General features: G+C 43.1%; 1 long non-coding RNA gene across 1 annotated transcript; it reads left to right on the top strand.

Annotated features, from left to right (window-relative positions):
- Nucleotides 1-15,037: 15,037 nt before the first annotated feature.
- Nucleotides 15,038-16,100, top strand: LOC143942189 (uncharacterized). The gene is made up of 2 exons (XR_013264729.1): nucleotides 15,038-15,615; nucleotides 15,690-16,100. It is a non-coding gene; the product is annotated as an uncharacterized LOC143942189 (long non-coding RNA).
- Nucleotides 16,101-27,552: the final 11,452 nt, after the last annotated feature.

Raw genomic sequence — 27,552 nt, 5'->3', positions numbered from 1 at the left:
AAAAAATTTCAGAGGCATTTAGCCCCCAAGCTGTGTGAATATTAAATCCAACGTCATAACGTTGGATTTTCCGACAACTTTGTCCAACCGTGTGTATGCAACAGTTTCGAACAAAATCCGATGGATTTGGTTGTCGGAATCTCCGACCGTGTGTACAAGGGCTTAGAGTGGCCCAGTGAAGGTTCAGACCTAAATCAAATTCTGAATCTGTGGCAAGACTTGAAAATTGCTGTTCACAGATGCCCTCCATCCAATCTGACAGAGCTTGAGCTATTTTGCAAAGAAGAATGGGCAAAAATGTAACTCTCTAGATGTTCAAAGCAGGTAGAGACATACCCAAAAAGACTTGCAGCTGTAATTGCAGCAAAAAGGTGGTTCTACAAATTATTGACTCAGGGGGGCTGAATACAAATGCACTTCACACTTTTTAGGTATTTATTTGTAAAAAAAATTTAAAACCATTTATCATTTTCCTTCCACTTTACAATTATGTGCCACTTTGTGCTGGTCAATCAAATAAAATCCCAACATAATACATTTACGTTTTTAGTTGTAATATGACAAAATGTGGAAAATTTCAAGGGGTATAAATACTTTTTCAAGGCAATGTATGTGCTTTTTTTAATAACCAAAAAACTGCAATCAAGAAAATTTAGAGTACCAAACGAAAGTAAAATATGTTATTAATTGGGTGCTTTATTTAGTTGTAATGTCAATGTGCCTAATACAAGCTAATACCCCAATAAGTATTGCAAAATAAGTACTTGGGCATTTTGTTTTTTTGCAAAGCCTGATAACATATTCATACATCAATGGGTATGCTTTAATGGGGTCTTATGAGATAAAATCCAGTGTTCTATATTCCCATAAATTATTAATAGTTGCATACAGTTATTTATACTTGCTGGTGGAACATACATCATCTACACACAGCACTGGACCTGTTTGGAGTTCCCCTGTGAAAGGTAACAATATGTTGATATTTATAAGTGCCCACAGTGGATATTTTCCAGAACCAGAACAAATGCGAGGACCTGTGTACATTGACGTGTAGAAAGCCAAGTCCAAGAGACTGGAGGTGATCAGTATATACTTCTAGGCAATGAAAAACATACCCGTGATGGCACTGTACCTGTGTGGTACCTTACCCTACAACATTTGACCGAAAAATGAACCTGGGTTTACATTTATCACACAGGATCACAAATTAGGTTATAAAATTGTTAAAGTATTTTATTTACACAGGCATGAGGTATTGGTCTATTATGTAGAATATACTGTTCCTAGCATTAAAATATTCTGATATGTCTATAGAACAGTCAATTCTCTTTTCATCCACTATTAGTAAATATGTATTCATATGCATGTTTTATTTATATGAGCAAAACAGGGCTTTTGGATTGTTGGCTATTGGGGTAATTTGAGAATTATGTAACACGGGCCTCTGTAGAGGAAAGGTTGGAGCTGATTAGACATTTATTCACAGCATTCAGTTATTCTTTAAACATTTGCCTTACTCAAGCTTATGTATTCTAAAAGAAAATAAACTATTATTTTTGTGTTAACCTGCATCTGAAAACAATTTAGAAAGGACGTATTTGTATACTGTGTATATTAATGTATATTGTGCAGCTATCTTTCACACTGGGCTTTTAAAAGGTAATTTATATAATATATTCCTTGTTTTAATAAATATTCATAGAATCACTTACATACCCGAATGACAATACTGGATTTGACTTTTCCAGCCTCTTCACATACAGGCTAAGGTAAAATATTGAAACAGAGAAAATTGGAAAAAAAGCAGAATTATGGTCTATAGCAGGGGTCCCCATCCCCTGTGCCCATGTCCTTGGTCTGTTGTTCACCAGGCCACCGTCACACAGTGGTGAGTCCTATCACAGACCGCTGGCCATTTAGCAGCCTGTGTCTATTCTCTCATGTCTACCAACCAGCCGCCGATGTCAGCCTATTAGCAGAGCCGGGGGCGGAAGCGGCTGCAGATTGGGGCAGAGAGTGGGAGACTTTTCATAATAACAAGCGGGTCATCACCAGCTTGTTAATATGATAAGTTTGGCAGCTCTTGCTCTCTGTCCCAATCTGCCGCCGCTCCCACCCCCTGCTCTGCTTAAATGCTGACATCGGCAGCTGGTAGGGACACATAAGAGAATCGACACAGGCTGTTAGCTGTCTCTGCCCTGCTGTAGTGAGGACTGTGATGGAGAGCCATGATTGCAGGAAGGACTGTGATTGGGAGCCATGACAAGCAGGGGGACTGTGATGGGAGGCGATGACTGCCAGGAGGACTGTGATGGGAGACTAGGAATGCAGGGAGGACTGTGATGGGGGGCCATGACTGTAGGGAAGACTGCGATAGTGCTAATGACTGCATGGAGGACTGTGATGGGGGAGGCCATGACTGCATGGAGGACTGTGATGGGACACTAGGAATGCAGGGAGGACTGTGATGGGTTGCCATGACTGCAGGGAACACTGAGATGGGAGCTAATGAATGCATGGAGGACTGTGATGTGGGAGGCCATGACTGCATGGAGGACTGTGATTGGGGGCATGACTACAAGGAGGACTGTGATGGAGCACCATGACTACAAGTAGGACTGTGATGGAGCGCCATGACTGCAAGCTGCAAGGATGACTGTGATGGGGGCCATGACTGACTTCAAAGAGGTCTGTGATGGGGCAATGACTGCAAAGGGCACTGTGATGTGGGGGGCATGGCTGCAATGACTGCAAGGGGCACTGCGATGGGGGCCTCACAACTGCAAGTGGCATTGTGATGTAAAGGGGAGTGTACTGTTAAGAGGCTCTGTAATCATTACAGTGCAGTCCCCTTTATATCACAGTGCAGTGCAGGGGGGTTGTAAGACTACCCTGTCCCTGGAAAAATTGGCTACACCAAAAGCTGTCCCTGATGCCAAAAAAGGTTGGAAACTGCTGGTGTATAATGCCCTATTAAGTTGCACTGAGGCATTGAAACAAGTGTAGCACTACCCCCCGGAAGAGCCGCTGAAGTGTCTTTTGATTTGGATGCACACCTAAAGGTGACATACCTTGCTCATCTAGTAGTTACCAACACACCTTGAGGTATTTCAGAGTTTAGCCTATATGAAGAGAGGATTAGAAAGTGTACTTATACAAATATTCAATAAGACAATAAAATTACTTTGAGAGATGTGGTTAAACACCTGCAGTGTTTTGACTTAGAGAAATTAATAAAACTGAATTGCTTTTACCTAGTAACAGTATAAGTAGTCCTAACGTGATATAGCAGTCCCAGTTTAACCCCATTGGCCAGTGAATTATGAAAAAGAAATAAAAACATTGACTAGAAAAGTTGGGACCCTTGAAAAAAGCAAAAGCACAGCAGTTCCCAGCAGACAGCAGACTTGCACAATGTAATCCTCTTACCAGACCCAGGACTCCCTCTTCTGGGTTTCTGGTGCTCTAATTCAGCTCAAGTCCTCAGGCAGAAATAGGAGTTTCTGTGATTTCTCTCTTTCACTCCTGCTGAGACAGACCTTCTCTTCCTTCCTTAAAAGTGGTGGGAGTGCTCTGTAGTACAGTCTAATTTCACCAGGCATCCAAATCACACATCATACCTTCCCAGGGAGAATATTCCCATCTCTGAGGAAAGGTCCTGTGCAATGAGCAGTCTCTCTGAGGTTTCTTCCAGTTGTGGTCAATTATGGCAGGGTTCCATTCAGCCAGTTGTCCAATCTCTTTGTCCAGCCAGTAGTTTCTTTTTCTCACCTCTTTTCTTGCAGACTGACCTCTTTCCTTTTCTCAGCAGCCTACAGACTTTCCTCTCCTTGCTTTGTAGCAGCCGCCAATCACCATCCTTCCAGGATGAACTCAGACCCAGAAATGATGGCTGCTTCCTGCACTGGAGACACTCCATTTATGAGCATTGTAAAGTGGATCGCCCTAAAGAAGGCTGCTCCACTTCTGCATTATTGAATATTCAGTTTAAACATGTCCACACTGCAGAAGGATAATACAGCAGCAACAAAGAAAGAAGTTCCTTGTCAACTGAAGTCCAGGTTATACAAGGAAGCTAATTACTGTAAATCATAAGTCCCTTTTCTTTCATTTTTCTTTACCCTAAACTTTATACATCAGCCGTATAGCGTGGTGTGTGACAGATTATTATAACAGCCATTGGCCAATCATTTGTTCAATTTGTTCAAGCACAAGAAAATTTTCAACCTTTGAACATAAATGCTAGTCTCCTACAGTGAATGGATACAATTTTACATGCCACATACAGGCAAATTATAGCAAGCTTGTGCCATATTCTGATGTAGTTTGCAATGCTCTTTGATTATATCGTCTACCTATGGTGTGTTTAACTGGTTCATGACTGGCTTGCGTACATATATGGGGGGACAATGGCACTGCTGCACGAAGCGTATGGGGCGCGTTCTCACCGCCAGGGAGTAGACAGATAGCTCTGATGACAGAGTCGTGGTGCCTACCAAGGTCAGGCGTACCCGACCCCGTTCTCCTGCTGTTGTTGAGGTGCAAGAACCGCAGGGCTCTCATATGCTCCCTTTCCTGCCATTATTTTGAACTTTTTTCGTCTTTTGTTGAATGGGTTGTGGGTCATCGTGCTGATAATTTGATTCATTATCTTGACGATTTTTTATTTATTGGAAAGGCAGGCTCTACTGATTGTTTGCATCTTTTTACAGTATTCAAGATTGTGTGTCGAGAATTCGGCATTTCTTTGGCTCCCGAAAAGTCTGTTTATCCGACATCATGTCTTGAATTTTTAGGGATACAGATTGACACTATTTTGATGGAATTCCGTTTGCTTTTGAATAAGATCGTACACATGCTAGAATTGTTGGATTTTGTATTATCTAGGAGTAAGGTTAGGTTAAAAAATTTACAATCATTACTGGGTCTATTGGATTTTTTTCCAAGCGTCTCTACAGAGCTATTTCGGGCTTGTCTTCTCTGGTTCATTTTGTCAGAATTATGAGTGATATTAACCACTTGCCGACCAGAGCACGACGATGTACGTCGACAGAATGGCACGGGCAGGCAAATGGGCGTACATGTACGTCCCTTTAAATCGGCACGCGCTGGTCGGGACCCCCGTGAGACCGGTCACGGGACCCGTGGACTCGATCGCCGCGGGCATCCCCGCGATCGTCTCACGGAGCGGCCGAATGAAGAAATGCCGTTGTAAACAACATTTCTCCATTCTGCCTAGCAACTAGTGACGCTGATCTCTGCTCCATGTGATTGGAGCAGAGATCAGTGTTCACTAAATGAAAGCCCAACCCCCCCACAGTTAGTAACACACCCCTAGGAACACTTAACCCCTACACTGCCACCCACTGGTTAACCCCTTCACTGCCAGTGTCATTTACACAGGAATCACTGCATTTATATAGCAGTGATTACTGTATAAATGACAATGGTCCCAAAAATGTGTCAAAAATGTCCGATGGGTCCCCCACAATGTCACAGTCACAATAAAAATCGCTGATCGCCGCCATTACTAGTAAAAAAAAAAAATAATAAAAAATTATTAATAAAAATGCTATAAAACTATCCCTATTTTGTAAACGCTATAACTTTTGCGCAAACCAATCAATAATCGCTTATTGCGATTTTTTTTACCAAAAAATATGTAGAAGAATACGTATCGGCCTAAACTGAGGGAAAAAATGTTTTTTTATATATTTTTGGGGGATATTTATTATAACAAAAAGTAAAAAATAATGCGTTTTTTTCAAAATTGTCGCTTTATTTTTGTTTATAGCGCAAAAAATAAAAACCGCAGGGGTGATCAAATACCACCAAAAGAAAGCTCTATTTGTGGGAAAAAAAAGATGTCAATTTTGTTTGTTAAAGCGACGCAGTGCCGAATCGCAAAAAGTGGTCTGGTCTTTGACCAGCAAAATGGTCCGGTCTGAAAGTGGTTAAAGAAGATTTGATTATATGGTGTCGATTTTTAAGGGACTTTAATGGTTGTGCCATTTGGCAATCTCCATTTTGTTCCGCTTCATCGACTGATTTGTATACCGATGCTGCCGGTTCTTCCGGCTATGGAGCTTTTTGGAGAGGTCATTGGTTGGCTGAAGTTTGGCCTGATAGATGGAGAGTTTCAGGTTTGACATCTAATATTGTTCTTTTTCCAGTATTGGTTACTTTGCACTTTATGAATCAGAGAATTTTACTTCATTTGGACAACAAGGATGTGGTATTTGCTGTAAACTGTCTATCATCAAAATCTTTACCGGTTATTACTATATTGCGGCAAATTGTATTTAAGTGTTTATCTTTGAATATATGGCTTAAAGCACGTTTTGTACCTGGTGTTGAAAATGTCCTTGCTGACCGCTTGGGACCGCTTGTCCCGTTTGCAGATTGCCGAATTCAGGGAGTTGGTACCAGACGCGGATCTACATCACAACATTTATGGGACCTTGTTTAGACCCTCTTCGAGCGTCATAGCTCCTGCCACATGGACGTCTTACTTAGCAGCGTGGTCATTATGGAATTCCTTTTTGGTGTCTTCTGGTTTCGAACAAGCTTCTTTCTCAGAAGTCTTGATTATATCTTTCCTTTGCCAACTTATGTCTAATTCTTATTCTTATATTGTGAAGATTTTGGCTGGTGTTTCTTTTTTCGCTCGTTTATCTGGTTTTGGTTCTTGCATGCAGTTCTTTACTGTAAAGAGTGCTTTAAAGGGATACCTCAAACGTGTAAAGGTTCCTGACTCCAGATTGCCTATTTCTAGCGATCTGTTGGCTTCTATTGAGAACGCTACTGCTGATGTTTGTATTTCACGGTATGAGGCGTTGTTGTTTCGAGTTACCTTTTACCTTTTTTTTTTTGGGGCATTCCGGGTTTTGGAGTTGCTTCCACGTAATAAAAAGGATGGTTCAGGTCTTTTGTTCCCTGATGTTGTGTTGAAGCTGGATTGTGTTCAGATTTTGTTGCGCAAGAGTAAGACTGATCCATTCGGTCATGGCATATGGATCACTTTGAGAAAAAATTTGGGTTCACCTTTTTGTGTGTTCACTCTTCTGCAATGTTATTTGACCTTTCGGCCATCTTTTTCACAACATTTTCTCATTCATTTGGATGGGAATCCGGTGAGGGTATACCAGTTTTCGGCTGTCTTGAAGAAGTGTTTGGTTAGATTATAATTAGATAATTTGAAAATGACATCACATTCTTTTAGAATTGGAGCAGCCACTGAAGCGGCCATGCTTGGTTTTAATGAAGATATTATTAAGAACATTGGTAGATGGAAATCAAATTGTTTTAGGTCTTATGTGCGGTGTAATTTTTCATTTTAATTTCAGATGGCCTCTGTAATGTTTGGATTGTCGGCCATTCCTTTGTTTTTTGGGCTAAGAAACATGCGGAAGGGAGAGTTTATGGTTCCAATCGGGGTTTAACTTCTGATCGATATGCCATGCATTGGTTCGGAAAGCGTGATATGAAATGGACGGAATTACATGACACTTTTTCTTTTCTACTTATTTTTTTGCATCTTTCTGGTAATGATATTGGTCATTGTAAGACTTTGGGTTTGTTGGCTCAAATGCAATTGGATTTGTCCTGTTTTCATGCTATGTTACCTGATACTGTTTTTATTTTTTCTGAAATTGTTCCTCAGTTAATTTGGTTGGTATCTGCAGAAAATAGTTTGATAGAATTCGGAAACGTATTAATAGATCATTGATGAAATTTATGCCTATAATTAAAGGATTTTCTTTCCGATATTTTGAACTTGAAGTTGGCTTACCAGGTCTATAAAGACCTGATCAGGTTCATCTTTCAGATATTGCTTTAGATAGCTTTAATATGGACATCCAATCCTGTGTTGAGTTGGCTGTTGCTTGTGGGCTGTGCCAGTCTTGTTAGTTCAAGCCTGGCGTGTGGGGAAATATATGTTGTTTTAATTATTAGCTTGAGCTTATACAGATGAGCTATTAAATTATGCTAAATAATATTTTGTATTATTTATTCAATTTAATCTTAATGATTAATTTAATTATTAAACCTATAATAAAGAGCATGGCCTATTCAACCAACAGGTATTGAGTCTGACTATTATTTTGTTAATAGTTCTTTATATGATCCCATAATAGTGGGGGATGGGGCATAAAATGTCCCTGCTCCCACCACATATGGGATCATGAGGAGACTAAGTTTGTTTATAGTAAAGTTTAATAATTAAAATAAAAATTTAATACTTACCTAAGATTGGTTAAAAAAATTAAGTTATCAAAAAACGGTCCTCTGGCACGAGCAGGTACCTATAAAAGGATGCGTCACTACAACTGCCAGAAGAAAGAAGACAGCTAAAAAGAAGCTTGTCCCACCCTTCCCCTCCCTGTCATGGCCCTGTTTATGAGGTGTTTGTTCTTTAGTTGTGGAGGTCTTTTTGTTTTGCTATCCCATTGATATATGGGGAAATATATGTTGTTTTAAGTATTAGCTTGAGCTTATACAGCTGAACTATTAAGTTATGCTAAATAATATTTTGTATTATATTATTATTATTATTATAAGAGTATTATTTATTAAATTTAATCTTAGTGATTAATTTAATTGTTAATCCTATAATAAAGGGCACAACCTATTCAACCAACAGGTATTGAGTCTGACTATTATTTTGTTAATAGTTTTCTTTATATGATCTCATCATTTTTCAGTCCTATTGGGAGGCTTTGTGGTCTATGAGTGCACATGTGACATTCGGTTGGATTACAAATACTATTGCTACCAACTGGGATTTGCTATCTTGCATTGTTCATCATCACTTTGCAGTAGTCAGGAATGTTTGTTCTATGAGCTCCAATGTTGCCGGTGAAGACAGTGCAAGGCCTTGCTTTTAGGACAGTGTTGTAGTAGGTTTGTCATCTCATTCCTTTAAAACCAAACACATATGAATTGCATAGGTTTTAAGGCTAATTTAATGCAGATAAGGCAACAAGTGAGTTTAATTACCACCATAATCAGCCACAGAACATGTGTAAATAATATGTGTTGGGTTTTAAAGGGATGAGGTGGCAACACTAGTTGTTAGTACTTTTAAAGGGGACACTTTACTGGTCAATATAGTATACTATCTCTCAATAGGATAAAGGTATTATAGGTCAACTCAGGGTTCTCCTTTAAAGTAGACACATCTTCTTATATCCATTGATAGCTTTCATATAATATCCCATAGTGATTGTGTATATTTTTGTCATTCATGTGTCATTGCTAATCGTTATTGCTACAAGTGTTATTTCAACCTACTCTTCGCTGAACCCAGGATTTGGCTGAATAATTCTTATTTAAACCTCTCATCTCAAATAAGTAAAGACAGAGAGAGTTGAAACTATTCACTTTGTGTCTGTGTGTCATTTAAAGATATACACAACATGTCTGAACCTAGAGTGTCAGAGGGGCTGGACAGTTCACAGGGTCATGGTGGCACAAGAGAACATGCATTATTAAGCAACCCCCGGGGGGCAGTGCTACACAGGTAATTCCTTATTTATAGCAAATAGGGGTCTATAGGGGTTTATTTATTAAAAAAAAAAAATCTTTACGAATGTCACAAGCTTTCAGCTGAACCTAGTGTCAATAATACAGCATTTTCCTGAAATACCTCAATCAGGAAAATACCACATTATTGCCACTAGGAAATAAACATATTAGACAAAATACAGGCTTGATCACATGCCGACCGGGCCATAGCCGAAAGACAGCTACAGTGCGGTCGGCTTATTCTGGGAGGGCATCCATGGACATCCTCTCAGAATCTTGCTGCGCGCATCGCGGCCGTTTACCACGTGATCGCTCCGTCAAGTGATGGAGCGATCACAGCGCTGCTCAGTGACAATCCTCTGCCCATACTCTACCCATACTCTGCAACATTCTGCCAATACTCTCCCCATACTCTACAATACTGTGCAATACTCTGCAACACTGCAAAATAATCTGCCAATACTCTGCAACACTGTGCAATACTCTGCAACACTGCAATACTCTGCAGCACTATGCAATACTCTGCAGTAATCTGCCAATACTCTGCCAATACTTGCCAATACTCTGCCAATACTCTACCAATACTCTGCAATAAATTTTTAAAAGAAACAAATAATTTTTTTTTTTACCGAATTTTCAGTCTTTTTTGATTAATAGCTCAAAAAATAAAAAACCCAGCGGTGATTAAATACCACCAAAAGAAAGCTCTATTTGTGTGAAAAAAAGGACAACAATTTCATTAGGGTGTATGACTGAGTAATTGTCATTGTCAAGTGGTTAATTTGTGACTACTGTAGGAATGCTTGTGACGTTCACACAGCAGCACATTTTCTTATAGATACATACGTGTTCTGTATATGAAAATTAAGGATTTTTCTGAAAAGAAAAATTTTCTATTTTAAATGAACACATGATAAGCCACCTAAACCTTTGAGCTTATTTCAAGGAATATTCCACATTATGCTATGTGATGTTTTTAAGTAGCAAAACTACCACTTTGTCATATGTGTTGTTAAGGAAAAAAGCTGTAAAAAGATATAAAATGGATTACGCACCAGAAGTTATTGTCACTATTATCATCATCTGCAGCCTCAGATCTGTTCGCCTCATCCCTTGGCATGAGCTATAACTATAAATGACACACGTGGACCAGTAATACAATTTTTATAGCTGGTGTGTGAGCAATATCAATATAATAAGCAGATTGTTTCTGCTGCTAATCTATGGGAATTAAATAAGAAAAACATTGAACTGCTTTACCTCCCTGCCCTCCAAGAAAAATGTAAACACTTTGGGGGTGGATATCATTTGAACATTCTATTTCTCTTTTTTTTTTAAAGTGGTTCTAAAACAGAAGATTTTTCATCTTAATATATTCTATGCATTAAGATTAAATGCCTTCTGTGTGCAGCAGCCCCCTCAGACCCTTAATATTTACCTGAGCCCCATGGTGATCCAGTGATGTTATACGAGAAACTAGGCTGTCCGGTACTCTCCCCCTCATTGGCTGAGACACAGCAGTGGGCGCCATTGGCTCCCGCTGCTGTCAATCAAAGTCAGTGAGCCAATGAGGCGAGAGAGGGGTGGGGACGAGCCGCGGCTCCATGTCTGAATGGACACACAGAGCAGCGGCTCGGATCAGGTGCCCCCATAGCAAGCTGCTTACTGTGTGGGCACTCGGCAGGAGGGAGGGGCCAGGAGCACTGGCGAGGGACCTGAAAGGAGGAAGATCTGGGCTGCCCTGTGCAAAGCCACTGCACAGTGCAGGTAAGTATAACATGTTTGTTATTTTTAAACAAAAAAACAAGACTTTAATATCGCTTTAATTGGTTGCAGCCTGACCACTGTCAAATGACGGCGAGGCGGTGCGGCTCTTGTTCTGGGATGCCATCATATGATGATGTTCCAGAATGGCCGCTCTCGTGCGACCATGGGGGCGTGCAGCGAGGCGGCCACGCCATGTTTCCAGGACACGGCGCAACCCCAATCTGTGGAAAGAGCCGCATCCGCAGCTCTTTAAACATGTGATCAGCTGTGTCCAATCACAGCAGGTCACATGTAAACAAGGAAGTGCGCTCCTTGCCTCATACTGACAGAGTGTGAGGAGAGGAGAGCTGATCAGTGGCATCTCCTCACAGGGGGACATTTAGAAATGTAATCAGGGCACTGAATAGTTAAAAACTGTGTAATAAATCAGTGCCCACCAATGCCAGCGATCAGTGCCCACAAGTGGCAGCAATCAGTGCCCACCACTGCAATCAGTGCCACCTATCAGTGCTGCCAATCAATGCCCATTAGTGTCCATCAGTATTGCCTATCCATTACACTTATCAGTGCCCACCAGTGTCACCTATCAGTGCCCACTAGTGCTGCCTATAGGGCCCACCAGTGCTGCCTATCAGTTCCCACCAGTGCCGCCTATCAGTGCCCATCAGTGCCACCTAACAGAGCTCATCAGTGCCACATATAAGTGCCACCTATCACTGCCCATAAGTGTGGCATATTAGTGCCTCCTCATCAGTGCCATCTAATCATTACCCATAAGTGCCGCCTCATCAGTGCCCATAAGTGCCACCTCATCAATGCCAACCAGTTCAGCCTATCAGTGCCCATCAGTGCTGCCTCATCAGCGCACATCAGTGAAGGCGAAAAATTACTTAGTTACAAAATTTACTGACAGAAAATAAGTGAAAAAAGAATTTGGTCTTTTTTTTGGAAAAAAATAAAAAACCCAGAAGTGATTAAATACCACCAAAAGGAAGCTCTATTTGTGTGAAGAAAATTATAAAAAAACATGTTTGGGTACAGTGTTGCATGACCGCGCAATTGTCATTCAAAGTGTGACAGCGCTGAAAGCTGAAAAAGGACCTGGGCAGGAAGGGTGTGTAAGTGCACGGTAGGCAAGTGGTTAAGGTTCTTCCATGGCTCCATAACCTGGGACTCATAAAATAGCTTATATGATTAAACCTGGGGTGGTAAACTCCACAATGACATCACAATCATCATGATGCCGGTGATTGGAAATCCAGATTTTATGGGGCTATCCGGCCCTAGACTTCACCAATTTATAGAAGCAAATGAGCTCAGACTAAAGGAGTTTAGAGATTCAAATGACTGGAAGTCTAAAGCAGATATACAATCCATGCTTACACCCCCTCTTCCAAGATGGCAAGCAATTCAATTACGGCATTATCTTGTGTAGCTGCCTGTGGGCTTGGAGACACTTACCACTTGTGAGCGATTGTGCACAGATGGTCAACCTATACGAAGGGGGTCTCTCAAGAGCATATGCTGTATTAATTGCACCTCTGGATTCTTATATTCCCCCTTCATTGCTTCATGGGAAAAATATCTGAATATAACATTATCAGCAGAATAAAGATATTTAATATATAATTTTATACATCTATATCATTGGGACTGCAGGAACCAGGATATAAGCTTTTGACTAGATGGTATAGATCTCCAGAGAAATTACACTGCATGTTCCCAAATGTTGTGTCTATTTGCTGGCATTGTGAGGAAGAAAGGTGAACACTTTTTTCATATTTTTTGGCGTTGAATTCATTTGTATTGGCAAGATGTTTGTGCCCTAATTAAAGACGTCTTTGACCTCACTCTTGATCAAGATCCAGAAGCTTGCTTGCTACATCTTAGCCCTCTTTCTAAGAGTAGATATTGCCAATATGTGGTGAGACATCTTTTAAACGTGGCTGGGGCCTGCATACCGGTACTTGGAAATCCTCTTCTCCTCCTACTGTAAAACAATGGACTCGAGCAGCGAATGATACAATGCGTATGGAGTAACTACCTGCATCAATAAATAGCACAGGAAGCCAATTTTAATAAAACATTGGGGGTTATTTACGAAAGGCAAATCCACTTTGCACTACAAGTGCACGTGGAAGTTGAGTTGCTTTAAATCTAAGGAGTAGATCTGAAATGAGTGGAAACTCTGCTGATTTTATCATCCAAACATGTGCAAGCTAAAATTCTCTCTTTTTTCTCTTTTTCTTTTTTCTTGCTATCTTTTTCTATTCTTGTTGTTTATTTGTTTTTTACATGTATTATTGGTATTATATAGATTATTTCTGAATGACATGATTATGTCTTATACTGACTTTTTTTTACTGATGCAGCATGTAAACACAATAACTTTCTCTTTGGGTATGCACTATTTGTTCATTAGACCAAAAGTTTAAGATTTGTAATGCATAAGGGTAATTCGAGAATTTGTGGATTTATTATTTGTTAAGGTGCATGAAAATTCATGATTCTGTTTTTAATCTGTTGCTTTAAATAAAGAATTTATAAAAGAAGAAAAAAAAAACACTTTGGGGGTGGTCCTCCCAGTAGCCCTTCAGCTGGGTCTTAAAACCAGGGGGCTGTCACAGTGGTCATATGATCTAGAGCTCATGCAGGCTCCTGGCCACAACCAGAGGTCTGCTGGGAGCACACAGCGAACATATTCTCAGTACAAAGTCTATGGATGTATATATGCGTTAAATGGTAGGCAAGAGGTTAAAGTGGAACTGTTTCTCAGTACTAGAGACTGAAATGCTATTTAATTCTGTTTTAATATTCCAAGCAAACTCACCCATCTATCTATGTCTCCATGCTCTATTTTGTTTTGAAATTACTATGAAAAACACTCCCTCTAGCAGTCCTAGCTTTTTAGCTATCTTGAGTAAGGTCAGATAATTCATGTTGCATTTACTTCCTGGAATCCATTTGCCCTTAGCTCAGACATGCAGGTAGGAGGATGTGCTTAGCTGAGAAAGGCAGTATGTGGTGTACCGGAATGGCACTATGATGCTGCTGGGAAGAGCCCCACGTTACTGGTCCAGATAGCGTGATGCTTCCTCTTTCCAGGCTTTGTTCCAGAGCTGACCCTACTCACCAGTTATGCACTTTTCCTCACCAGTCGGGTCTCTGTCCCTGACCTAGCACTCACTCCAGGCATGCCCAAATGACCGGTCACCCTTATAGAACCCCGCACCTGTTGGCTGCTGGAGAACTCGAGAGATTACAGCATCCAATCAGACGGCTGACCTCTCTGAGATCTTGGCAGACTCCAGGGGCCAATTTCTCTATCAGACTCCACTCCATCTGTAACAATGGCACAGTGCCACCTACAGGCTGGAGGAGAATCTGCACCTGCCTACACACTATCTGACAATGTTGCACTGAAATCTCAAAACATTGGTCTCATAGAACATCCCTCCCCTATATTGTGGAGATAATGTGATAAAGATGTGTTATGTAGTCCCAACACACTTATTGTCCAGGGGTGACAACGCTGCTCCTTCGATACATACAGTAAGCATTGTCAAAATTGTTACTGACGCACCAAGTGAAAATAAAAGGAACATGAATAAAGTGGAACTAAAGTAAAAATGTAACTTTAGATCTCCTATTTCCCTTCCTACACCTATAAATAATTAACAGTGTCAGGAATATCATGTTAGCAATCAGAGAGATAATACCAGCCATAACGCTTGTGTTCATGCACACGGCATGTACGTGGATGCATGGGTATGTCCACCACAGATCCTGGCAGCTAGATGTCTATCTAAACCTGGGTCCTGCATGGGATCATTGCTGTAATAGTCTTTCAGCTTGTATCTCTGTTATCTTTAATCCTGAATCTGCTGGTCTCTGATACTGACCTGGCTTTTGTCTGACCCACTGCTGGATTACCCATGGCTATGTACTGTATGTCTGCTTCCTTCCTGTGTTACCAACCTCAGCCTGGAGTCTTGACAAAGATTTTGCCTATTGCTTCTGTAACTTGTTGCCTGCAGGTTGCCAACCTCTGGTTGTCTCTGACCTTGATACTGCTCATGATTTGATACCTTCCTGCTTGGCTGTTATTGAACTCAGCTTGTGACCTGGCACTGCTCTGTACTGGTCTGAGTGCCCTCACCCCTGTGCTTCTGCTTACCTGAAACAAGCATACTTAAGTTTGAGTCTGCTCTTCCAGCTTCCTGACACCTGCACCGTTACATTTGCTATAGCAGTACCTGTCTCAACCTTCAGGGGTGCTTAGAAAGGAATTGTGCTCATCATTTTGAGCTCCTCATACAGGTATGTGACAATCTTTATCTACATAACAAAAATGTTCCCCTTCTTTTTCTGTTAATTTTTTCTGTTGTTTATAGATATGATATAGATACACACGTGTCCTGTAGCATCCTCTATAATATTCCGGTGTGGTATCTGTTGTCTCTCCCCGGCGCCTTGTCCCTCCATCTGAACCTCCAATGCAATACTCCCAACGCACACGTTCCGGCTGTATTTTAAATTGGGTGCTGAAATGACCATCGGCTGGAACGGAATGCAATCATGAAAAGGAAATGTCATCAGCACACCAGGATCTCCAAAAATGGGTCCAAAATTTAATCACATAGTATCAAAAAATAAAAGCGATGTTTCAGAGCCATGCAGGACCCCAGGATTAGTTATAGCTTTCGCTAAGCAACAATGATATTGTGAAATGTGTCAGTTGTTTTTCCTGCTTCTGTTGTCACATGAACATTGACTATTCATTACAATAAAGGCTTTTATCAGAGTGCGGCTGTCCAGAATCCATTTCTTCAATAAAATAAAAATAATAATAATAATTCGGAGTACCTACATCTAGCCAAATATTCCCAGAAAATAACTAAATCAAATGTACTTCAATAAACAGAGACAATAATATTCTAACAAGTTATTTCTTATGCAACTACCAAACCATCACATTTGTTTGACATATCCGCTTATGAAACTATTCAAATAACAAAATCTGTTATTATTTTTGATGCAAAAGCTTCAGATCCATCCCTATCAGACAGAAGAGCTATTCCATGGTTAAGGAATGTATTGAAATGAGCATATTTAAATGTCACACCAAGTTTGTATCAGTGAGAAATATGTACAGAGATAAGAGAGCAAACAACAATTTCTTTACTTGGCACTAAGAATCAAATTGAATCATTTTTACTTTGACAATAAAGAACAGCTTCTTATATTGACAGGTAATTCCTAGACATATATGCAGGTGTAGTTAATTCCTTATTTGGCAGGTTCTGCTGTGTTGCTGTGCAGATGGAGTGGAGGCATAGAGGAACATTGTTCTTCTGCACATTTCGTAGGTGTCACCAGGGAAGCAGTGGTCCGATTGCACACTGCAACACTGAGTGACTTCTGGTGGCTATATTTAGTATGAGCAGTGTTAATAAATACCACTGCTCTGCTGGAATGGATGTGAATTTGCAAGTGGCTAACTTGCAGATGAGAACTATTACCTCAAGTGTTCTGTCACAGTTACTACAGCCTTAATACTAGTGTTAGTGATTGCAGATTGTTGTTTGCCTTGTTATTTGTTTCACCTACAACTCATCAATTTAATAACTGTTCAACCTTTTCCTGGACTCTGTGTGTCATTCTTCCAAATTCTGTACCAACCTCGTGGAGCCACCCACAATCTGGCATAGTCTGCAGGATATGCCTAGCACATTTGCTTGCACAGACTAATGCCTAGTGACCACCATGGCACCCGTAAGAGTGGCTGGAGAACACAGCACACCGCTATTAGATGCCCACTAAGCTAATTTCTGGGCTAGCTGTAAATGCCCATGAACGCATGTGTGCTGAAGGCCCACACCAATTACACGTGGTGTTTTCCATTTACCATATTCTGCCTGAATCAACCTTGATTACGGAAGATTCCTCTTTGTATATGTGTAACTGGAGCACTGTTTTGCAGCAACTAGTGGCGGCAGGTGTTCAAATGTGCCCATCAATTGCTGCCAGTGTGCCCCATCAATTGCTGCCAGTGTGCCCATCAATTGCTGCCAGTGTGCCCAATCAATTGGCGCCAGTGTGCCCCATCAATTGCTGCAAGTGTGCCCATCAATTTCTACCAGTGTGCCCCATCAATTGCCGCAGGTGTGCCCCATGAATTTCCGCCAGTGTGCCCCATCAATTGCTGCCAGTGTGCCCATCAGTTGCTGCCAGTGTGCCCAATCAATTGGTGCCAGTGTGCCCCATCAATTGCTGCAAGTGTGCCCATCAATTTCTGCCAGTGTGCCCCATCAATTGCCGCAGGTGTGCCCCATCAATTTCCGCCAGTGTGCCCCATCAAATGCTGCCAGTGTGCCCCATCAATTGCCATCAGTGTGCCCCATCAATTGCTGCCAGAATGCCCCATCAATTGCCGTCAGTGTGCCCCATCAATTGAAACCAGTGTGCCCCATCAATTGACGCTACTGTTCCCTATCAAATGCTGTCAGTGTGCCCCCCGCCCGGCACTTACCTGTCTTGGCACTGTCCTTCACGCTCCGAGTTCTCCATGTCTTCTCCCGTCATCTTTCTGTCATCTCTGCTCTGATTGGAAGCCTGATAGGCGTCCAATCACAGCACCTGTCGCTTTAGCCAATCAGGTGACAGGGTAACCAGACCTGAGCACTTGATTGGCTGAGGTGGGTCAGTGTTAGGGAAGCAATGTATTCGCTTCTCTAACACAACACTATGTAAAAAGCGAACGCACAGCATTGCGCCTGCTGTTTACCAATTTGGAAGCCTATTAGAGCCCACGGCTCTAATCAGGATGTCATTAGAGCCTATGGCTCTAATCAGGCACTTCTGTAAACACCCCGCTGCTGTAATTCAGATACCCGGCACCTGAAAAGGGGCCAGACATCTGAAAAGGGGGTGGCAGCAATGCATGAATCTATCTATTGATGATAGAGAGGTGCAGGAGAGAGGGGGCGGCGCTCCTGCACCCTCTATGGACGCATCACCACTGGCAGCGATCCATTTCCTTACAGATGTGTGACAAAATATGGTCCTGTACCTTTAAATCATGCAAATGCATGGTGCAGAGAAAGACTGCGGTAAGGATATTGATGTTTTGGTATAAGATCCCAGAGCTCATACACCTGGATCCTTCCGACTCAGCCCCCTATAAGCACTGTAATCTAGACGTGGGAACACACTTCTATATTTTGGCGGTGTCCCCTCATTCAGCCATACTGGTCCAACATTACTTCAGAAAGTAGTAAGTATACCCCTTCTACCTGACAATGACCTAATATATCTATTGGGGCTCCCCTTCCCGGGAATAGCAAAACCAGTTAAAAGATTCATTTTTTATATTCTCCTGGCCACCAAGAGAGCTATCCTATTGTGTCTCAGCTGTGCCTACTACAACTCATAGCAGAAATTAGGAGAACGGAATATTTTACTGCCACTGTACACAAAGCTATCCCTCAATTTAACAGAATCTGGGAACTTTGGGGTCAGTCTGAATATGGGGACCAGCCACCATGATTACAGCTTTTTAGCCCTGGTTCACACTGGCAGCATGAACTTGCACAATTTCATTACCACATGTCAGTCCTGACTTCGGGGGCAATTTTAGAGACATCTGCGCAGGTTACTGCACAGATGTCAATAGAAATCCCACCCCCAAAGTCGCCAAAAGTAGTACAGAAACTGCTTTTGGGAGCCCATTTGGAAGATGCCATTGCTGGCAATTGCCGCCGATTTGGGATGCAATTTGACATGTCAAATTGCTCCGATTTGAACCAGGGCTTATTTGGATTACATAAGTCCAATTGTCCTGTATCTTTATTCTCGATGTTCAAATCTGAAATCCCTGCTCTGACATTTTTTTTATAACGTATAACATCCAGCTGTCAGTATACACTTTATACCCAATACTATGTACCTAGACCTTGCACAGAGATTCCTGTTCAAATGTTATGTGTTTTGACTACAGAGTACTCAGTATTCTTATGTTTTTTTATGTTTTATGATCTCAGCATTTTGAGATTTTCCTTTTGTTTCATTCTATGTATTGCTGTTGTGATAGAAGAGAGATTTTAGGATACTGCTTGAGCACTGGCAACCTGTTTACTGGTACCTACCCTCCCCAGGGGTTTCTCCTGATGAGAATTGCTTAAGGTATTTTCCCTTCTTTATGGTACACTCATACATACTCTATTTTCATCTTCAAATTATTTTTAGCACCGGTCACCCATAGGGCATTGTGTTCCATACTGGATGTGGATTTAGGTAGATGTCTCTACCAGCTTTGCACGTCTAGAGAGTTACATTTTTGACGATTTTTCTTTGCAAAATAGCTCAAGCTCTATCAGATTGGATGGAGAGCGTCTGTGAACAGCAATTTTCAACTCTTGCCACAGATTCTCAATTAGATTTAGGTCTTGACTTTGACTGGGCCATTCTAACACATTGATATGCTTCAATTTAAACCATTCCATTGTAGCTCTGGCTGTACGTTTAGGGTCGTTGTCCTGCTGGAAGGTGAACCTCCGCCCCAGTCTCAATTCTTTTGCAGATCCTAACAGGTTTTCTTCTAAGATTAAAAAGAACAAAAAAAAAAGGGGTAAGTTGCGCTATGGAGACTAAAAATTACTGCTGAAAGTTTAAATGGGCTGACAGGATCTGTGTAAAAGTATATAAGGAAATATATGGAGAGTGTATAGGAAAAATATGAAAATGTGGAAAAAAATGTGGAAAAAAATGTGGAAAAAAGGGGGCTGCCACTACCATATATAATCAACTTGACAGGTTGGAAGAAAATGTAAATTACTGAAGTGGGAGCTACGGCGCTCGCCTACTATTAATTGCACACATGTGCCATATAAAAACCAATATAGAAATAAATGAGTAACTAAATAAGTGTCTAAGGTGTGAGTGCCACCCAAAATGCAAAGTTATTACTTTGCAAATTACATGTGAAATAATTGGCAAAAGAAATACAATAATAAAAAAGAAATACAATAATAAAATATGAACGTGTATAGTCGCTAGAAAATTGCAATGTTAGAAAATACATATATACATTCTGAAATCCACACTTAGTGCTATCAAAAGTGCTGTGTGCTTATATTAGTGCAAAAAATGTGCTAATGAAGTATCTGATGTATTAACATCCATTAAAAACCTCCCAGGGTGTAAAGTCGCAGAAATAAAAACCTTTAAAAACCAAGAAAAAACACATACAAAAAGTCCAAAAAAGGAAAAGTCCAAAAGCGAAAATGACATCAGAAGGTTCCTCAGTAATCAAATCAAAGTGACAATGTGCTCAGTGTTTGGTGTATCCTGAATTGCAACCGGTGCGTTTTTCGTGCATAGGACAAACTTCCGCACTCACCAGCTCTCCTGTCCCTACGCGTTTCGTCATTGGCTCCAGACGACGTCCAATGATGAAACGCGTAGAGCGTGGCCTATTGTGAACGCACTCTCTCTCAAAAGGTGACGGTGGTGAATATACACATCTTAAAGGCATATCGTAGAGGCGCTGTTTTTCTCTTACCTATGTGAGTAGTAACTTTGTACACAATAAAGGTTGTATTTTAAACTGGATTACACTATGGATCTTTCATTTTTATCCACAATGAGGAAATGAGAAGTAACTGGATGGTAACCGGACCAGCTCCATACAGGGACACAGGGGCTTACACTGTGGAGGACTTCTTATGGCTTTCTTCAACAATGGCTTTTTTCTTGCCATACTTACATAAAGGCCAGATTTGTGGAGTGCATGACTAATAGTTGTGCTTTGGACAAATTCTCCCACCTGAGCTGTGGATCTCTGCAGCTTCTCCCAAGTTACCATGGGCCTCTTAGCTGCTCCTATTAATGCTTTCCTTGTCCGGCCTGTCAGTATAGGTGGATGGCCATGTCTTGGTAGATTTATAGTTGTGCCATACTAATTTCATTTTTGGATGATGGATTGAACAGTGCTCTGTGAGATGTTCAAACCTTGGGATTTTTTTTAAACTTAATCCTGCTTTAAACTTCTCCACAACTTTATCCCTGACCTGTCTGGTGTGTCCCTTAGCCTTCCTGATGCCGTTTCTTCATGTAGGTGCTCTAACAAACCTCGGAGGACTCCACAGAACAGCTACATTTATACTGAGATTAAATTACAGACAGGCGGACTCTATTTACTAATTAGGTGATCTCTGAGGGCAATTGGTTCCATTAGATTTTCGTTTATTTTTAATTTTTAGGTATCAGAGTAAAGGGGGCTGAATACAAATGCATGACACACTTTTCGCATATTTATTTGTAAAAAATTTCGAAAACCATTTATCATTTTTCTTCCACTTCACAATTATGTGCCACTTTGTGTTGGTCTATCACATAAAAAACAATAAAATACATTTATGTTTTTTGTTGTAACATGACAAAATTTGGAAATTTTAAGGGATATGAATACTTTTTCAAGGCACTGCATATACCAACCTTAACTGTATATTAAGTATTGGCTGTTTATGTTCACAGGGTGGTAAATAGAAGAAAAAGTTGAATTTCTGAAATGTGTTGGACCTTTTCCAGCTCTTATAATCATCTACTGTACTTGCATGTTCAACAATATGATGGAATATAACAGCACGTAGCTGGAAATACCACTATGTGCTAATTGTTATACAATAGCTCACAAAAGTGAGTACACCCCTCACATTTTTGTAAATATTTTATTATATCTTTTAATGTCACAACACTGAAGAAATAACACTTTGCTACAATGTAAAGTAGTGAGTGTACAGCTTGTATAACAGTGTAAATTTGCTGTCCCCTTAAAATAACTTAACACGGGGGGCGTGGCCTGACGCGAATGGCGGCGGATGCATGATTGAGGAGCTCCGAGCGTCCACGGAGCTATCCGCCGCCATCCTCTGCATCCCTAGCAGATTGTGCCTCCTGGATCGCCCGGCCGAGATCGGGCTGTGCTTCCACGCACTCCGGGCCCTGTATCCATCGGCGCTGAGGCTCCTGACCGCCCGGACCCGCCGCTCGAGACCCCGCCGGCCGCCGCCATCTTGGGCCTGCCGGGCCGCCGAAGACTAACGCTGCTGCACCGGAGGGTGAGGTAAGGGGCTACCATCAGACCCCCATCGCTCTCTCCCCCTTCACCCGGGATCCTTCTGAGGCGTTTTCGGGCCCCCGCGGACCCCGGGGAGCCCGCGGCCGGCTCCGGCCTAGTGCGGCCTACTAAGGCCTGAAGATCCCCGGAGTTTCCTACAGCTGCAGCCCGGGGATTCGTTCCGAGACCACTCCGGTCTACTACAACGGCTGCTATCTGCCTCCCTGCGCTGGCCTGGCTGCTCTCCCATATCCCCCCCCTCCTGGAGAACTTGCTTTGCATGCCTTTTCCCTGTGGCTGTACATCCATGCTGAACTTATCTTGCATACATCCATACTGAACTTAACTTGCTTCGCTGGCTCACTGTCCCAAGCATCCTGCCTCAAATACCCCCTGCGGTCTCCTGTTTCCCCCTGCTTGCGGATCTGTTCTGGCTTTCACTGCATATTTGTTTATTCTACTGCAACAGGGGATAGACGGATTTCTTTTGCTCCTACCTAGATGACCTTACATCCGCTCAGATCGCAAGCCAGTATACCTCTCGGATTTGCTACTGTGGATACTACCTCGCATTGTCGCATGCCTATATAATCTCGTCTCATCGTATGCAAGCCTCTCCTAACTGACCTGTTCTTTCTTCTGTAAGGGCCTGGCCAGCCGTATGGAGCGGTGAGTCGGGCCGCACTCGGCTCCTCGCTCCCCCGGCCCCACGGGACTTATTTTTTCATTGCAAACCGGACCATACTCAGCTCCATGGGGAAAGACAAGCCCAAGGCGCACAGGGGCGGCAGTAGCCGTCACCCAGGAGGGGATTTAGATGACTACTTCGGCCACGGACGGTTGTCTTCACAACACCGCCCAGCACCTAAAGAGCCGCCGGCTCCTCCGTCACCAGCACACTCTGAACCACCCCTGCAGCCTCAGGCGCGTTCCCACAGTTCACTCTCACACCCCGAGGACATTGCCCTCTCCCCCAGGCTCACCAGAAGCCGCTCGAATGCCTCCTGGGGATCGGGGGATGGGTGGGACATGGAATCGCAAATCAGATCCCTGCACGGTTACCTGAGGTCCCTTCCCACTAAAGATGACTTTGAACGCTGTGTGCATCGGATTGAGGAAACATATCGGAAGGAGATTTCAGACCTGAGAAAAGATGTGGGGGTACGCTTTGATGATGTGGACAACACGGTTGATGGCCTGCGAGACGCTGTACAGTCACACGACCAGATCCTAAATGCCCACACTGTCCTGCTTCAACAACTCTCATATCAGCAGGATGACCTCGAAAACCGCAGTCGCCGCAACAACATACGCATACGGGGGATACCTGAATCGGTTGAACCCAAGAATCTACCTGCTGCGGTTACGGCCATCTTTAACCAGCTACTCCAACGACCCAAAGATGACCCGATCGAATTGGACCGGGTGCACCGTACATCGGGTCCTCGCACCCCTGACCCCTCCTTTGTCCGTGACACTCTTTGCCGTATCCATTTTTACAAAGTAAAGGAGGACATCATGAGGGCCGCCAGCACACAACAGTCGATCCTATTCAACGACACGCCTGTCATGCTCCTTCCTGATCTCTCCCGCCAAACCTTGGCGATGCGGAAATCCCTGCGACCTCTCACGCAGCTCCTTCAGGCAAGGCAAATTAAATACCAGTGGCGCTTTCCGTTCCACCTTCGAGTGCATCACGCGGGGAAAACCGCCATATTCCGTACAATAGGGGACCTGCCTACATTCCTCAGTACACTTGAACTGCCTCAAGTTACGCTGCCCGATTGGCCGTTTGCTCCGACCACACCCGGCCTTCCCTACACTCCGCAATGGCAGAAGCAAGGCCGTAGGCGCACCCCTCGATCTCCGTTGCCTCAGGATCCTAATGGCTGATCCGTGTCTGCGGGCCCACCTGGACCAGTTTCTCTTTTTTCACTTCTGGGGCCCTCCCCTATGAAGTGCCTTGACCCTAGCGGGTCGAATAGCTTTACTGCTGATTAACCCTTTTGTTTCCAGGTTTTTGTACCCCTCCTGGGTTGCCCTTACCTTACTCTCCAGTTGTTACTATGTCCCCTCTGGTTGTTTCTATTTTATGCCGGTTTGCAAATGCATTTATGGATGACCGCTAAGTACTTTCTGTTAATATGTTATTTAGTTCACTTTACAGGTCGCAGCTATCTCTGGTTTACCCGTGGGGCCGGGGTGCGGGGAGCTGCCCGGCTTGGTGACTCAGCTCCTCGCCCCCCCCCCTTTTTTTCCCTTTTTTCGTGTTTTTTGTTTTCCTTTTCACGGGTTCTTTATCTGTTAGTTTTCCCTTTTTTTTTTTTTTTTTTTTTGTTTTTTTTTGTTTGTGCTGTGCGCCCCACGGTGTTCCTATGGTCGCTGTGGGGCGCACCAATTTGTGCCTATCTGACAGGCTTTTTTCCTGTATGCTGCTTCCCTTTTGGAGCCACCCAGTGGCCTTTTTTGTTTTTGTTCTACTAAATGTTGTTTTATACCAGACCTCACGGGCCTGTTTCCCACTACTGATGTTTACAACTATTGTCTTATGTATACCCCTGTTGACTCTATCGGGAACGGGTATCCCTGCATTTATTTCTCATTGCTCCCTATATGAGGTTGTTCTTCTGTTTTTTCTCTCTTTTCCTGCCTTCTTTCCTCCCTCTGTCTTCCCTCTGCTTGTGTCCTCCCACCCTCTGCCCCTCCCCTTGCCCCCCTGGCCCGACCTCTTCTCCCGCTCCCACACCCTCCAAAGTTTGCCCATAATACCACCTTTCATATTGATTCTCAGCTCCTCCCTACGGCCCCCCCATGGCTAGTGACGGCTCCATAACCTTTGCTTCCTTTAATTGTAGGGGTTTCAACACGCCTGAGAAGCGGAGCCAGACACTCTACCATTTTCACAAGAAGCGTGCGCAAATCCTGCTGCTTCAAGAAACGCATTTTCGCGCCGGAGCTATCCCAGCCCTGCGCAATAGATATTACTCACAATGGTTTCATAGTGTTAATCCTCAGACCAAGTCTAAGGGGGTGTCTGTTGCCTTTCATAAATCTTTCAACCCGGAGATCCTAGACTCTCTAATAGATAACTCAGGTCGTTATATTTTCCTGAAATTGAAGCTAAATGATTTTCTTTTTACAGTGGCTAACATCTATGTGCCGAACGTGGGCCAGGCTCGGTTCCTCTCCTCGGTCCTCACCAGACTGTCCTCCTTCGGAGGGTCAACTTTCATTCTTGGAGGTGATCTAAACGTTGCCCTCTCCCCGTCCGCAGACACATCCTCGGGTAAGTCTTCTGTTCCCCGTTCCACCTTAGCACGCATTAGATCACTTCTACATTCTTCCCATCTGGTGGATGCCTGGCGAATCCAGCATCCAACGGAAAGGGATTACAGCTACTTTTCCGTTGCACACGACTCATATAGTAGATTGGACCACTTCCTCATATCACAATCCCTGCTTGACACACCTCTCCACACTTCGATCGGTAATATTCTATGGTCTGACCATGCCCCCGTCTACCTGACTCTGGTTCGCCCCCCTGCTGTCCGTCAGGGAGCGAACTGGAGACTTAACGACAATCTGCTGCGGGACACCGTGTGTTTGGCGGATGTTTCTAAGGCCATTCGGGACTTTGTAGGTGACCATTCCTCTGACACTACCTCCCCTATGAACCAGTGGGACACTCTAAAATGTGTGCTCAGGGGCACCCTTATACAACATGGTTCTCGCCTTAAAAAGGCCCGAGCCCATGACATACGCAGACTCCTCACTATCATTGCGGACCTCGAACCCCTCCACAAAAAGGACTTGGACCCTACTGTTTTTGTCCAGCTTTCCAATGCCCGCAGAGACCTACTCCAACTCCTAGACGCGCATTCCCTGATCGCCAGGGATAAAGCGCGGAACCACTTCTACTCTCTGGCAAACAAATGTGGTAAGCACCTGGCTAGGGTCATTCATCCTAGACCCCCGCGACATTCTATCCCCTTCCTTGTTCGACCAGACCAAACGAAAACATTTAACACTTCTGGGATATCTGCATCCTTCAGGCAATACTACTCCCAGCTCTATAACCTCCCGCATGCAACCCCCCCAGCTGGGTCCCCTTCATCTTCAGACCCCACGCAGGCTTATGTCCTGGAGACCGCTTTACCCACTGTTGACTAGTGATGGCCGAACGGTTCGCCCGGCGGTCGTTTCGCGGCGAATTTCCGACTTTCGCCGTCCGCGGGTTCGAACGCCTTTTTCCGTCGTTCGCCCCGGCGGACTTACGTGTTTAATGTATACAAGAACTTTAACCTTTCGTGACACGTTTATCATGTGTTACAGGACAACCAATTGAGACATGACAGCTCATGGACACTTGGACATTCCCCCTAACCTATAAATACACCCGATCCGGTGGCCATTTTACATTCTTTCTTCTGTCACTGTAGGGAAAGGATCCTGTGTGGAGTAGGGACAGAGAAAACGCTAGCTATTTGGTACACAAAAGTTCTTTTCAGGACTGGTATAGGTGTTAGGTCAGCAGCCTGAGTTTCTTTTGTCAGTTTAGATAAAGGGACAGAGCGCTGTATGCTGCTATTTTAGGGACAGCTCAGCCAGATTAGTCTTTCTTCATCATCATCATCATCATCATCATTAGCTGTTACTATCAGGTCCACAAAAGAGCTGTTCCAGCTAATCGTTCCAGCCTACTCTTTTTTGCCAATTTGTATAGGGACAGGCAGGAAGCAGTGTGTCAGGCAGTGAGGATAATTTTAAAGACTTGCTGTTACTATTAGTTCCACAAAGGTTCTTTTCAGGACTGGTATCAGTGGTACGGTAATAGGCTTGTACACGTATAATATTCTTTCTTCCAAATATAGAAAGAATATTATACTTGACTGCTGCCCTTCTGCTGCAGTCTGCTAATCATTCACAACTCACTTGTTCCACAAAGCTCTTTATCAGGACTGGTAACTTGGTCTGTCTAGGGTGCTACGGTACATAGGCTTGGGTGCGGTACAGTCTGCTGTTCTGTAAGGACCGCTATCGGTCCACAATACATAGGGTTGCCGTGCACTACTGCTGACCGCTGCCCTATACTGCAGCAGTCCTTCATTGGTATAGGGACTGACGTACAGTCTGCTAAT

Source organism: Lithobates pipiens, unplaced genomic scaffold (assembly GCF_037356315.1).
Source record: "Lithobates pipiens isolate NorthernLeopardFrog02 unplaced genomic scaffold, aLitPip1_a1.2 Scaffold_10, whole genome shotgun sequence".
In the NCBI taxonomy this organism is placed as follows: Eukaryota; Metazoa; Chordata; class Amphibia; order Anura; family Ranidae; genus Lithobates; species Lithobates pipiens.
Note: the sequence above shows the minus strand (reverse complement) of the source record. Positions and strands in the feature narration are given on the sequence as shown.